The sequence below is a fragment of the Pogonomyrmex barbatus genome, unplaced genomic scaffold (genome assembly GCF_055798465.1).
Source record: "Pogonomyrmex barbatus isolate J1 unplaced genomic scaffold, ASM5579846v1 scaffold2, whole genome shotgun sequence".
NCBI lineage: Eukaryota > Metazoa > Arthropoda > Insecta > Hymenoptera > Formicidae > Pogonomyrmex > Pogonomyrmex barbatus.
Genome location: NW_028297116.1, coordinates 16,708,371 through 16,722,935, shown reverse-complemented (window position 1 = coordinate 16,722,935; position 14,565 = coordinate 16,708,371). Strand labels below are relative to the sequence as shown.

At 41.1% G+C, this 14,565-nt stretch overlaps 1 protein-coding gene across 16 annotated transcripts in view; it reads left to right on the top strand.

The window, feature by feature from the left end:
- The window catches only part of SoxN (SRY-box transcription factor soxNeuro), a 284,192-nt gene that overhangs the window by 54,991 nt on the left and 214,636 nt on the right, over window positions 1–14,565 (top strand). For 2 of the 16 annotated variants that reach the window (XR_016139212.1, XR_016139211.1), the window contains exon 5: window positions 11,195–11,246. The exons of the other annotated variants lie outside the window; for them this stretch is intronic. The gene's annotated coding sequence lies outside the window, so the exon portion shown is untranslated. The remainder of the gene's footprint in view (window positions 1–11,194; window positions 11,247–14,565) is intronic. 16 annotated transcript variants of the gene reach the window in all.

The window sequence follows — 14,565 nt, the reverse complement described above, 5'->3', positions numbered from 1 at the left end:
CTTCTCTCTCGGCTGCTGTCGCTGCCGCGTTCTCTTCTCCCATTAGTTAGTAGCACCGGAGTGTCAAAGGGCTCTCAATCGTCATTCTCGGAACGGATACCTCGCGAATCTCCGCATCTTCCGCGCACTTCCACGGAGCTGATCTTGTTAAGGGATTCGTTCGTCCCGCCTGTTCGAGCCTTGTTAGCGTGTCTCATAGAGTTTATTTCTATTTTTTTCTTCCCAAAATTGGGTGGCTCTTTGAGGTTGTTTGAGAATGTAATTTGAGAAATATTAATATTTTTCATCGTGATATCATTTACATGATTAATACGTATGATCTTAAAGCAGCCAAGGTATTGTTACGTGAACTGTACAACATGCAACACGATTGATTTTTTTCATTGATTTTTTATCCTTTTTTTTTACATATATATATATGTATATGTAAAAAAAGATAAAAATGATTTTCGTTCGCTTTCGCAAACTTTTGAACGCGGCGAATTTTGATGACAATAAATAATTTAATTAAACTTTATTATATATAAATGTAATTATTTTTTGCTTTATTATTATTTTTACTTTATTTTATATATATATATATAAATACATTCGAAGTTTTGTTTGTGGAAAACAGTAGTTTTATGACAAATTGCTGTGCGTTTAATTAAATTATTTATTATGTCATCAAAATTCGCCGCGTTCAAAAGTTTGCGAAAGCACGAAATAATCTGGGACGGTGGTTTGTTTTACCGCACCTGAAGATAAACGCGAAAAGCCTGTAAAAACAGGGCGACATAGTCGAAAGGGGGACCGCACAATACCATCGTTAGGGCCCAGCACAGACCGATGACAACTCTTTCCCGCTGTACCGTGTATCGAGTGTCATTCAATTGCGCATCCCAATTAAATAACAGGCAAAAGGGCGACATAGCGTCGTGAAGCGTCTCGACGCCCCCTAATTGCGAGTCTGAAGGAGGTTAAAGCATTCACGGAGGAAAATGAAAGAGAGGACGATGTACAATCCGGGGGATGTTCGATTTCACGAAGGGCCATTTCGCAAGCAACAAATGGCTTCTTGGTCGACATTTCTAAAATGTCGTTTTTAATTACTTTAATTCGATTATTTTCCTTTCCACGAATCAAACCTAATGCGATTACAGATTTATCGCAAAGTTCTCCGTCAAGAAAATTAATTTATTATATTTTCACGATATTTAATTTATTTATTAATTGATTATATTTTCGTAAAGCGATAGATTAGTTTACAAGGGAGTTATAAATTTATGCTTAACTGAACGAGAACTTGACTTTTTAATAATCGTTACTTTAATTGTTCTATTCTTTGCGAGAGAATGAGGCATATTATGATGCATAAAAGGGATGTTACAACGAACTTGTGCGGAAAATTTTCGCATAATAGGTTTATGTATGTTTCGACGTTTCTTGTTTGTATTGAGATATTTCAGTCGAGCTCTCCTCTCGTTTATAATCTCGACAATATGAACTTTTAATGGTAGGATTATTGCATGTCTAAAGAGCGAAATCGTAACTCACGGAAGTGGAAAGACGCGCGTTATATCATCGCTTCTGACGGTTTTGGGGGAAAAAAAAAATATTCGTCGGTTTTAGTGAAAACGACAACCGAGTTAGGTTTTTTTTAGATCTGCTCATGACTAGCAGCACGCCTGCGCACATTCGCGGAGATGCTGCAGGGTGTCTCTTGTGCGCTATTAAAAGGTAATGTAATTAGCACAGGCAAACGAACTAATTACCAGAATGCGAACGGCAAACGAGACGCACAAAAGAATTCCCCTTGCCGCTCCCTTACCTCCTCAACCCCTCCGGATTCATCTGCCCCGTCTCTTTTCTTCATTGTCCGTTTGTTTCTGTCGTTGTAAACGCGTCCGTTCTCTGTTGACGCGACCACATGACGACGGTGACGACTTTGTCGATGTTGATATTCGTTTCACGACTGGCGAACGAACGAACTCTTCTCGAAACGTTAATTAACAGCTGCTTCGTCCGCTCGGTAATTGCAAATCCGACATTTTTAAGATTTAATAAGAAATTATTATAAATTAATAATTATTTTAAAAATATGTATAAATAGCGGAAGATCCTCAATCCCCGGCTGAGATAATTTTTCACAATAAGAATTTCTTACAGGTTTTCTTACAGGTAATTTTTGCTACGATTGCTACGATTGCTACGTTTTTGTGAGTAAACGACAAATAGTTATAACGAAGAAATGATTTAGAAATTTAGAAATAATTTATTGAATTTGTTTAATTAAATTAAAAAAAAAGGCACTGTAGATCTTGCCCAACCGTACATGCCACGAATGCTACTGTCTGCACGAGATATCAATCTAGATGTATATGTATTTATTAAAAAAAAAAAATATATATATATATATATATATATATATATATACATATATACACAAGAAGAAATTATTAAATACGATTAAATATTAAATACCAATTTTTTACCAAATACGTAATTTTTCGATAGAACGATCAATCATAATTGATGTCTCGTCAGAAGAATATCTCTTTATCATATTTATTTCTCAGAGAGAATAGAGTTTTTCTTTACGCTGGAAACGAATTAAGGTGTCGCGGTATTGTAAACTTCGTTCCCGGATGATCGTCGCAGCGAGACGACGACGAATAGGGTCGCGCGGAACCGTCCGCCGCGTGCAAAATGGAAACGCTGTAATTAGTATGCGCGTCCGCGCATTATGCACACAACGGCACTCGACGCGCAACCACTTTCTGCAACGTGGCAGTTTGCGGCGGCGGTGTCGCGACGAAGGACGGGAAGGGCGAGGGGGACGCGTCGCGACGCGCCGCGAACGCGGTGTCGCGATTCGCACTTACGTTCGTCGAGCCCCTTTAGCCCGAAACGTCGGCGGGGCGTGCACGCGGTTAGATAGACGCTTCCCTTAACACGTGCATACGAGCGTGGCCCTGTACGCGTACGCGCCCCTCTCGTGCCGTGCCTCTCGCGTGCTTGCTCGCGCGCGATGTCCCGGATGTGCGCGGTGCACGGCCGTGCGTCACGCATCATGAACACGACGCATCACGCGCGACATGTCCCGCGACGCGAAAACGTTCGCACCCTTCGCGCTCTTGCGCTCGCGGTTTCACGCGAGGGCGCGCACGCGGGTGGAGGAACGAGCGAGCGCACCTCGCGAAACTTAGTCGACTTTATGTGTTCAAATTAACTTTTTTTTTCTCTCTCTCTTTTCGTCTCGATGATAGCAAGCTTCTTTCTACTAGATTATGAATAGCAATGACAAGATATAATATTTCTGTTGTACAAGGAGAGGACAACTTTTACTGACAAAATATTTCGCTACATATAGGTCTAAAAATAATTTTGGACCATCAAACCTATTACATAGGACACTTAAACATGATAATAATATTAGAAAAATGTTTTTTTTTTTTCTAACAGTTTGAATGTCATATAGATCCAGTCAAATTATTTTAAATACAAAATTCTTTCCGTGAAATCGTGATTTCTTGATGTTAAATTTTTCTTTCGATATTGCAGGATCTCCTATATTGTTATTTCTTATATAAAAAGATTGATACTTTCGAGCGATTTGATTGATGCAAAAATTCTTCTATGTATCGATCTGGAAACCTACCTTACGATGAAATATGTTTTTTACAAGTTTCTTCCTATCGCCGCTCCACTTCTCTCTGCCACCCTTTCGTTCCTGTGATCGACGCGCGAGGTCCGGCGTAAATTAATAAACGCTTATAATTCACGCGCCAGTTTCCATATCTAATGAGAGAACGCCGCGTCACTCCGTGCGCCATGTGCGCGCCTTCGCAGGCAGTCTCGGTTCGACTTGCGCGTATACGACGAGCTTGTAGAAGCGATAAAAATCGCTTTGTAACGCGACTCTATCTATCACGCGATTCCGTCGACCGACGTTCTCCGCATGACGAAAAATCTTGTTTTCGTAGCGAGGAAAATTGCAGCGTAAGCGGACGTCCATTTGTACCGTCCTGGATGCTCTTGCGCTTAATAGAATAAGAGTTTTAAAGAAAATGTCGAAAGTGTAGGGGGCAACTAGATTAAAAAAAATGCCAGTGACACTATTTTCATTTAATAATCGGCATACGTTCTGTGAATCTCGCTTTATCGTTTCCGGAAATATTCTACCCTTTTTTTTTATCAATATATTTAAATAATAATGCCGGAGCATTGTACAAGGTGTGTTAAAAGTGGAAGTCAATTGAAATTTACTTTAAGTATGTTATTAAAACTCATAAAAACATTTTTTCTTTCAATTTTGACAAAAAAGTTTGTAAGCAAAACGATTTGAAATTTCGATATAAAAATAGCGATAACTCGAAAATAACGCATTTCCTATCTTATGTTTATACCAACTTTTTTCTTGTTTTTTTTTTTTTTTTTTTTTTTTATTCATCTCTCGAGCGCTTGATCTCCATTTTTGAAACACTCTGTATATTTTACAAAATTTCTTGTTTGTCATGAGCGATCCAGTTTCATCGTAGGATTCGTTCGTTGTTTCTAATAATTGAGAGACGAGGGGATGTGAGGGGGTGAGAGCACAATAAATATGCGGCATTGCTGCAGTGACGCGAGGAGAAAAGAAAGGGAAAAAGGGAAGAGAAAAGGGAGAAACGGTTCCGCGAAGACAACGTCCTCGACGATACCTTCGGTCCTCTCGGTTGTTAATCGTTGGTTGCACCCTTTCAACTCCGTTTCAACTACGTAGAGCGTTTTCTCGCGTCTATACCCCACTACTCGTCCATTAGCCTCATCCGTCGTCGACGAGGACGTATCGTCAGCATCCTCGCGTTCCCGATTTTGTTCTCAACCTCGCCAGCGAAGAACTGTCGCGTGCGTGCGCGCGCGCGCGCGCGCGCGCGCGCGCGCGTGTGTGTGTGTGTGTGTGTGTGTGTGTGTGTGTGTGTGTGTGTACGTTTATGTCTGTTTGGAAAAGCTAGGCTAACGAGCGCGGGTAGGCGAAGAGCGAGCAAGCGACAATCGGCACTCTGTTTGACGTTCTTCGCGAGTACGGAGAGCGAAATCCAAGCGCAAAACTTGCATCCGGTGAAACTCATCTTCGTCTGCTCGCGTGATACTTCGACATGTTAACTTCACGCATGGTCGATCTATATTCATTCGCAATTACGGCTAATTACGAAAGAGGAAAAATACGAGACAAAAGAAGTATGCGAGGAGATTTCTCTATTCTGTGAGCGAACATTAATACAATAATGCTTATTTCTTACCGCGGATAGTATAATAATGAAGAAACGTTTTAGCTTGCTAAAAATTGAAATTTAAGTATCATTTGTTTATTCATACTCCGACTTTCGTGTTGTAATTTAATGTATCTATCGTGCACGTGCAGCTTTATGGAAATTCCGACGTACTCATTGTTATTTCTCTCTGCTGCTCGCAATTTTATTTCCGCAATTTCTACCATTTTTTTTTTCGCTTTGATATCAACTTTTTCCCCTCGATACTGAATTTGACTCGACTCGATCTGACTGCGTTCTGGGAGATATTCGGCGGAGATGCTGGTGGACCAGAGGGCGATTCGCAGGGAAGGAATGCGAGACGACAGAAGTCTATACATTCACGCTCGGGCAAAGAGCAGGTCGCGTCGTAAATGCGACGATCGGTGTGTGGGTGTGTGGGTGTGTGTATTCGTGTCCATGTAGATATACGTACGCGCTCGTATATACGCGGTCGCCTTGCTCGAGCCAAGCCCAAGGGGTTTACGAATACAATAGTTTGAAATATTCGAGCGCCTTGGCAAGAAGTTGCTCTCGCGTCGGTAATTAACGAGTTAAAGTTCGGCGTCGCGACGCTACCCCGCTCTCTCGCTTCCTCTCGCTTCCCGTCTCGCATCGTGGCGTCCTCGTCCACTGTTGTAAGACTCCCGGCACCCATTAGCCAAGTGCCTACGCTACGGAGAACTCTCCTTTTGGCCGCCAAGAAAACCGAGCCCGTTACCCCTTTTGCCCCGTCTCGTCCGTGGAAAATTATATCGCCTGTCCCCTGGCTAGGCTTTGGCAGTTGTTGTTCGCGTTCGCCTTTATTTTTGCCGTCGATCTGCTAATGTTTTTCGCGTTTTTCGCCAGAGTCTACGTTCGTTTCATCGTTCCATATTTCACACATTTTTAATTGTCAGAGATATTCTCTTAGATCTTGTTTTAAAGGTAAATGTTTTAATTTTGCATGTTTTTTTTGCCAGTATCGCGCGGGATATTTTTTTTCTTGAAATTTTATTTTTTTTTTACTTTATGTTAATGTTTCATAAGAATAAACGAATACGCGATAATGTCTACGCGCACAGTGTATAAACTGTTTGTTTGCAAATTACGTAGACATCGTGTAATCTATGTAGATAACGGTCGCAGAGAAACTGCAGCATCCCCTTTGTTTTCGAATCGAGGCTCTTGCTCAAACAGATTAGATTTAATTCAGAATTACCCCTCGCACAAATTTAACGTGGAAAATAATTACGTGTTAAACTTACCGATAAAAATTTGAGTTGCATTTTGTCTTTTTTTTTTTCTCTTTTTTTGGGCGGAGGAAGGGGAGGGGGGAGGAAAGGAACGGTGAGAGGAAAAACGGTTGAAACTCCCAATCTCTCGCGCATGGTGAGTTATGCTGGAAATATCATCTTATCGCGAAGATTACGTGCTATATATGTATATAATCGACTCGAGATAAATCGACGAAGTTGGTCGGTATTAGACAAAGTAACTTACCAATAGGACACGGGTTTTGAACTAAGCGGGTGGCAAGGAGGGGAGGGAGAGAGGATAGAACGGAGGGAATTCGAGTTGCCCGGCGACAGCTCGAGAGTCCCCTTGGAAACTGTTCCTCCATGGCGCGGACATTCGTCGAGAATCCGGGAGAACTTGCTCTCTCTTTCCCTGCAGATCAAATATGCTTTTAGACATAGCATTTGGACGAGTTACGACTTTCATCGCAACGCTATTTCCGTAACGAAGATTCTCATCTTCTCACTCTTCAGATCTTCCATTATGGAACGTGAACGATATGAAAAAGAATAATTAGAATAATGTAAAAGATATTTTTTTGGAAAAAAAACTTCGAAGAAGGACGATAATTTTAAAAAATAACAGCTGGTAAATATTTTCTCTCATATTACGATTGAATTTAAAAAAATTATTATGTAATGTAACTTTTGTTCAAAATTGGCTTCTAACAAGCTGGAACGGGCTGCGGGCTACTTTAAGCGGATTCCCCTTTTCACGCGTGGAGCAGAGCACACGAACCAGCTTTCTAGCAGAAATAATGGCGTACCCGAACCTGGATTAAAACATCACACCCCCCCCCCCCGTCTTAAATGTATGCAGATCGCATACCCTCGCTGTATACACACGCGCGCGTCCACCAGGAACTCGAGTATTTATGTATTCAAATCCCTGTGCTCATCGAGTGGGACGTTTGTTGGCTTTTCTAATAGAACCGTTTATTCTTGTATTAGCATATGCACATACCGGCCGGCGTCGCATATGCGATACGCCGAGATTCGTCCAAGAGCGTGCGTGTACACACACGGGTATATCGATTATCGTTGTATCTCACTTTCGTATCGTCCCCCTTTCGACCTCCCGTGTTTTACCCTCGCGATCGCTAGATACCAAATTGAAATTGATAGCGTGGACTACAAGAAATTTTGATAGATCCTTCGAACATACGAATTGATAATCTGAAATTTAATTAAACAATAATCATGAATCTATATTTTGAAATTTAAAAAGAATAAGGAGACAATAATTTAGAGAAAAGAATGTTTTATTTTTTCCGTTTGTTTAATTTTCTTTAATTTTTTCACTACATACAATACAATACAATGTGTACATGTAAATTATAAGAAGCGTATTTAGATTTTATTATGTCGAACAGATGATTTTAAGCAAATTTCTATTATTTATAGGAAGAACAACGTGATTTGAGTTTGTCGTTTAATTAGCATTTAATTAGCATTGGTGGAAAATCAGTTATTTCATTTTTTTCAAACAAAATCTATTCGAACAAATGTTCATAGATATCAATCGGCCAGAAGAGTGCGAGTGGTTCTTTGCACGAAAGAGAAGAGAGGCTCGAGAGAACGAGAGAGAGAGAGAGAGAGAGGGGGAGGGGGAGAAAGAGCAGAAAGAGAAAGAGAGAGGTAGAGAGAAGGGCGAGAGACACTCGAGTGGTAAACAAACTGTCTGAAACACTCCGGGACGCTCTATTCCATTCGAGAACCCTGCGAGCTCCGTAGGTCCTCTCGACGGGCATTATCTCGGTACATATTTAAGTGCATGACATGAAGACTGCTGCCCCCCCCCCCCCCCCTTTCCTAGCCACTCCGGCGGCCTCCATTGCCTCCTCGACCCACTCCTCGCCCTTGCTCTCCTTCCTGTAGTCACCCCTCGCCAATGTCCTCCGCAAAAGCCACGGTTCTGCTCCTAGAAATCCTCGTTTCCCGGCCGTCAGCGTCGTCGTTGCTGCCGCTACCGTCGTCGATATCACTGCTGTTGCTGCTACTGCCGCTGCCGCTGTTGCTGCTGTTGCTGTTGCTGTCATATGCAGCCCTGGGGCGGGTCATCAGAGATACTACAGTTCTCGGATAGTGGTGAACGGAACACGCGAGCGAAGCATGCGCATGCGCGCTGCACAATCGCGTGCACGCGCACACTCGCAAATAAAGCGACGTCGTATACGTCACCGGCTAGCCCCGAGTGTCGGAAGACGTAAGGAGAAGCGGGGCAGTATGTCGGTATGTAGAACGATGCAACGCGAGATGAGAATCGCGTGGTAGCCTCGCGCGAGCAGCGAGTCAAGATTCCCCGTTTCCTCTCGCGAATGATCGCGCGGTATTTTGGTATTTCGATGGTGCCATTCACCGTCGCATCGTTCGTTCTCGTTTTACAGTTGAGCGATATCGCGCGCTCTACGCATTTGTATTATACAAGCCTATACATTCGTAATTACGTTACGTCTGATCTCAAATTCTCAGAGTTGATGTTAGTTCTATTTCTATGCTTTCGAACAATCTTTTTATTGGTCGACCATTTATTCAACCGGTAACTTTTTATGTCTCTCGACATACATCGGGGCGTTATCGCTATCGACAGGCAAATTCGAACGAAATGCCGATCAGGATCAGCGATACGTCGAGGGTGGTCGGCTGTATAGACGACGATCGTTGGAAGGAACGGAGAGTACCGGCGCGAGTACGAGAGGGCTCAATACCGATTCAACGATTCCGGGTCGTTTAGCATTCCATCGACAATCCGGACCGTCGACTACCGACAGGAAAGTGAGAGTCTTTCCTCCCTCTCGCCTGTGCACGCCGCTCTTCTCACCCCTCCCCCCCCCTCCCCCCTCCTCCTTCTTCACCCTCTCGTCGCTATTATGCTCGTTCCTCGTCAGCTGACTGTTGATCGAGGTCCTATCGCTTTCCATCATTCGCGACCGCGTGGCTGGCGCTTCTCTCGTCTTTTTCTACGCCTCGTCGAACGAATCTCCTCTTCCTATCCGGATTCTAAGTCCCTCGTCCTCTCGTCGCGCCGAGCCGTCGACATTGCGAGCATCGAGAGTGACGTCGAGGGCGCATTGTCCCGATCTTCGCCGGAGACCGGAATATCCCGCAGCCACCTCCGCCCTGTCCCACCTCTTCTCTCCTCCACTTCCTCGGGAAGGATTCCCGAGGATGACACCGATGAGAGGGAGCCTGTCGAACGTCGATACTAAACAAAGTTTCGAGCCCCTGTGATTTTTCTGCCTACAAATCGATTCGGAATCCCTAATATATATTCTCGGATTTTCTTTACCTCTAGCTCTAGAATCTCTAGAATTTTATAGATTTTAAAGTCCTTTGCACTCCAGAGAAATCCAATTACAAAGATAATATTTATTCTTTATATGTATATATTTATTATTTGTTAAGAGTAGTATTCGAAGAATTCGAATTTATGAAAAATTTCTTATGAAAAATTCGAATTGTATCTTTAATTTTTCTTTGATTTGAATGTATTTTATTTCAATGTATCTATTATTCTTGCATCGAGAATACAAAATAATAATAATAAATAATAAAATAATGAAAATCGTCGAATCAAGTGATACCAATAACGAAAAGCTTATGAAATATGTTGATCATTTATTAACAATTGATTGTAAATACGAAGAATAAAATATTCGGCGTACATTTGTCTCATGATATTAAATACTTCGTTACGAAAATAAAATTTGGTTGAGACACAGTATTTAAAGAAATTTACAGTAGTGTAATCTTATGTACAGTTACTTTGTTTACGTTCGCGCAACGAATTGGTGAATTGTTCTTCGTGCTGTTATTATTACTCTTCGATGCGAATCTGAATAAATATTCGAAGATGTCGAACGTGATCAATTTTCATGGGTAACGACTATCATGCGTTATTATTAACTCTTTTAATTACCGATTTGTAAGCAAAAATAGATATGATGAATTGTTTTGTATAATATTTAATCTCTTTTTACGATATTTCTAGGCGGTCGAATATTTTATAGTGTCGCGCTGTAAATTTTTCCCTCCTCTAAATATTAACTATCTTATTATTTTTTGGTGGAAAGTGCAGAGTGATATACTAATCATTGATTGAATCCAATAGTTCAAGTAAAAAGAGCTAAAAGACATATATTTTATTTATTTTGTTAAATCCCTTCGCCGTTTAAGTATCGTCCGTTGTATTAATTTATAAACTGTCATAAATATGAGAATAGCTTCATGTAATGTGATTTTTGTGCTTTATTTATTTGCAATGCGATAAAAGTGTGCAATATGAGCGATTATCATCGAGAGTGTCGCGCGTAAAATGTCGCGCGATTGTTATTAATCTTGTTTTTGCGAGTATTGTGCAAGTGTTATATGAAGAATCAACAACCGAAAAACAAAAGAGGAGGATGAGATTTGAGAGGCATTGGGCATCAGCGGAGCAACGTTGTGAGTAATTTACTGTTTATTTTTACTTTATTATTATTACTTTTGATATTTACGGAATTAATCGTCTCTTGAAATTATATATTTATTTTGTTAAATATTTCTATTTAAAAAAGTGGCCGAATAAAAGATTCGTTGCAACAATAATGTTTTGAAATATTATATTGGACGTTACTGTAATCTGGATATTTTTGAATTTCACAGGTTAATGTAATTAACAACATAGGCGTAACATCCGCTGCCGCACATTGTATCGGTGAGTGACAAATTACACTTTATTTTGAGGAGATGATCTGTGAAAATAATATATATGTTTAATGTACATCTATATTAAAATGTTAAGTTAAGCACAAAAATATTTTAAATATGACATTCGTGAGTCCATTGTTTTACACATTAAAACATTTATTTTTAATAATATCTAATCTTGGAGGAAAATGCGAAATGATCGTGTGATATTTACAAATATTTAAATTATGTTATAAATAATATTAAGATTGTATATTGGCAATATAATCAATGTAATTGGCATATAAATGAGATATTTATAATAATATAAAAATATAAAAATTTATAAAGTTATATATAAAAAATGTATATTTGCAACAATACTGATTATAAAGTCTTGTTTTTCTTTTCAAATTATTTATTATCGTGGAGTCTTTTAATGGAGATTTCGTGGAGATTTCGTGGAGATTCGTGGAGATTTTATGTGAAATGATATTTCTTTAAGCTTCAATTGATTAATGAAAATGTGATTATCGATTTATTATTATTATTATTATTATTATTAGAGTTTTAAAATATGAAATTTCGCTTTTAATCATATCTCATCCAACTTTTGGGAGGAATAACAATACTAAAGTGCAAGTAAATTAATTTTAAAGTATTTTAAAAAATAAGATAAACTTGCCAATATTAAACATTGTCTTTCATGTCGCGAAAATTTAATGTCTACCATAGCTACGATCATATTTTGCGGTCGACATCACACGCCGAGTGCTCGAATGTTAACACGCGCGGCGGATGGCGCTTGATAGACTCGTTTCGGGTAGCGAAACGCATCTCAGTTTGACTTTGTTTGACGAACGATAATTGCCGTACGTCGAAATTACGATTAAACGTGCCACGGGACCGAAAGAATCGCCGCGATTTCGGCCGCGTCGCGTCGACGTGATCGTCGAGCATTATGCGCGGAATGGAACCGCGATTACACGCGGACTGGCGTATTGTGTGATAACTGGCACCGGTATTTCGTGACGCGAATCATTAAAAACGTATCGGCATTGTGTTATAAGCGAGACGAAAAAAAAAAAAAAAAGGAAATAGAGAGAAGGACAGGCTAACGCACGCTCGCGCCGTTGGCATCCAGTATTTTATATCCCGTGCCGATGTCGCGACGATGTTTTGCATCAACGAGCGTAACGAGCCCGCGTTGGTTTATTAAACGTTCCGGTTCGTAACTTATTGCGCAAACGACTAATTATTTTTATGAAAAGCCCCGTCGGCGCTGGTCAAAATCATCAGTGACATTTCGACATTTAATTAATATTGCATGCCGAGTGCATTGGCACGAATCCGTGAATGGCGAACGGTGATATGAAATTTCTGATTGATATCGGTTATGATTTTTAATAAATTCCTCTGCCGAAGTAGCGAATCGTTCTGCCTGTAATAAATTTCAACAAATGTTAATTTTTCTGGTTTATATATAGGGAGAGATATCTATAGAATATTTTTTTTTACAAAATCTGCAGTCAATTGCAATTATATTTTCAGTTTGTGTTAACATTTTAGTGACTGATAGAAAAAGTGGAGATTTTGAAGTAATTAATTTACTTAGAATCAAGTAGAAAATTTCGTATTTTGTCGTAATTAGATTGCAAGTCACGCCAGAGTTTTTAATCGATAGCGTCGCGGATGTCCTTAATCGGCGGTTTATATTCTTTGTCCGTTTTATATTTCGCATAAAATTCATCGTTCCCCTTTCTTTGCGAAGCGATCTTCGCGACGTCGTCGAAAATGTCCTCCCACTTATTCTCACAACGCGCGGTTAACGCGCGGTATGCACGCCGGCACGGATGGGGGTGAGAGCCGGGGGTGGCCCCGGAGTCGTTTAATTTTGTTTATGCGAGCACTTTGGAAGACGTAAACACGGTATCTCAATTCACCGGCGTAATTTCGCCCCACCCGGTCGGCGCAGCTGGCTGCGTTACGATTATGGCGTAATCATATCGGATTGTTATTATGGCTGATGGCCCGGCCATGGGGTTGCCGTCGCGGTAGGGTGGGCAGGCTTATCTTTGAAATACGCTGATAGGACATCCTCTTCTCAGCTCGGTGTGTCGACCTCCCTTCGTCTCCTTCCGCGGAAGACTTTCGACGCTCTTTCTCTTCTCCGGCTTCCTTCCTGCCGTATCCTCGACGGTCGTGCATGCCATGGCTACGCTTTATCGCGGCAGGGGCGCGAGAAATTGCCTAAGGATCCGAAGGATCCCTCTTCTCCACTTTCTTTCATTTTATCTCAACTGAATTTTCAATTCGTGCCACAAATTCCTGATTTTCGTCGCGTCGTATGGAGCGAGATAATTATCGAGAGAGAACAATTTTCTTCTTAGCGACGATACATGTAAACACAAATCTCGATAATTGAAGTTTTTAGCGTTAGCGTGAGATCGCAATTTTGTAAAGTTTTGCATTTTATATATGTCAGAAGATTTGGTTAATTTTATTACAACCGTTAAAGTTATTAATAAAGATTATTTTATTTCTGTTTTTATTTTTTATTTACTTTTGTCGGTAGATCTAATTTAATGTCGCGATGAAATGTAAAAACGCAAAAGATGTGAAGTGGCAGTAATTGCTCTCTAAAGATGTTAGCGCGTAAAAATAATGTTAGGAGCAACGGCAAACAGAAACGCAAGGACCCGCCTCCTCGGCCGCAAATCCGGCGACTCTTCGGGGGTCGCATTGTTCTCGATCCCGTCGCCGACGACATCATCAACGTCCTCGTCACGGTGACGTCCGTATTAGACATTAGACTACCAAATAACTGGGTACGTTCCGCAGGAGGGGGGTCGACCGGCGTGATCACCCCCATGTGGCACCCGCATGCCGCCCCCTGGGGGACGCAATCAGAACGTTTCAATCAACGGTCGCTCCGTGAGCGCGGGGCGCGAAGGAAATCGACGGGGTAGCGGTAGTAGGGGGCGGGAAGAACATGGGGTGAGTCCCGTGATTACTCTGATAACCAACGTGCATTAAATCTTGGACCGAAGAGGGCGGAAACCCCTTCCGCTCTTTGTCGCCGAGTGGTTTTAAGGCGGTGACTCACGGGGCGCGTTTTAAAGTGGATGCGAGGGTCACGATCTTATCGCGATGTCTTGTAACGACATAGGAGACTTTTGCAGTAATTGGTTGGTCCAGATCTCATTGTAGATGATTTTACATACTCGACTTTTCACGAACATCAAAAATACATGTCCTACGTACCGAAAAAAGAATCGCTCCAACTGTTTCTATAGACATCAAACAATCACGTTCAATTGAAATGTAAAAACTGTAGTAATGTAGTG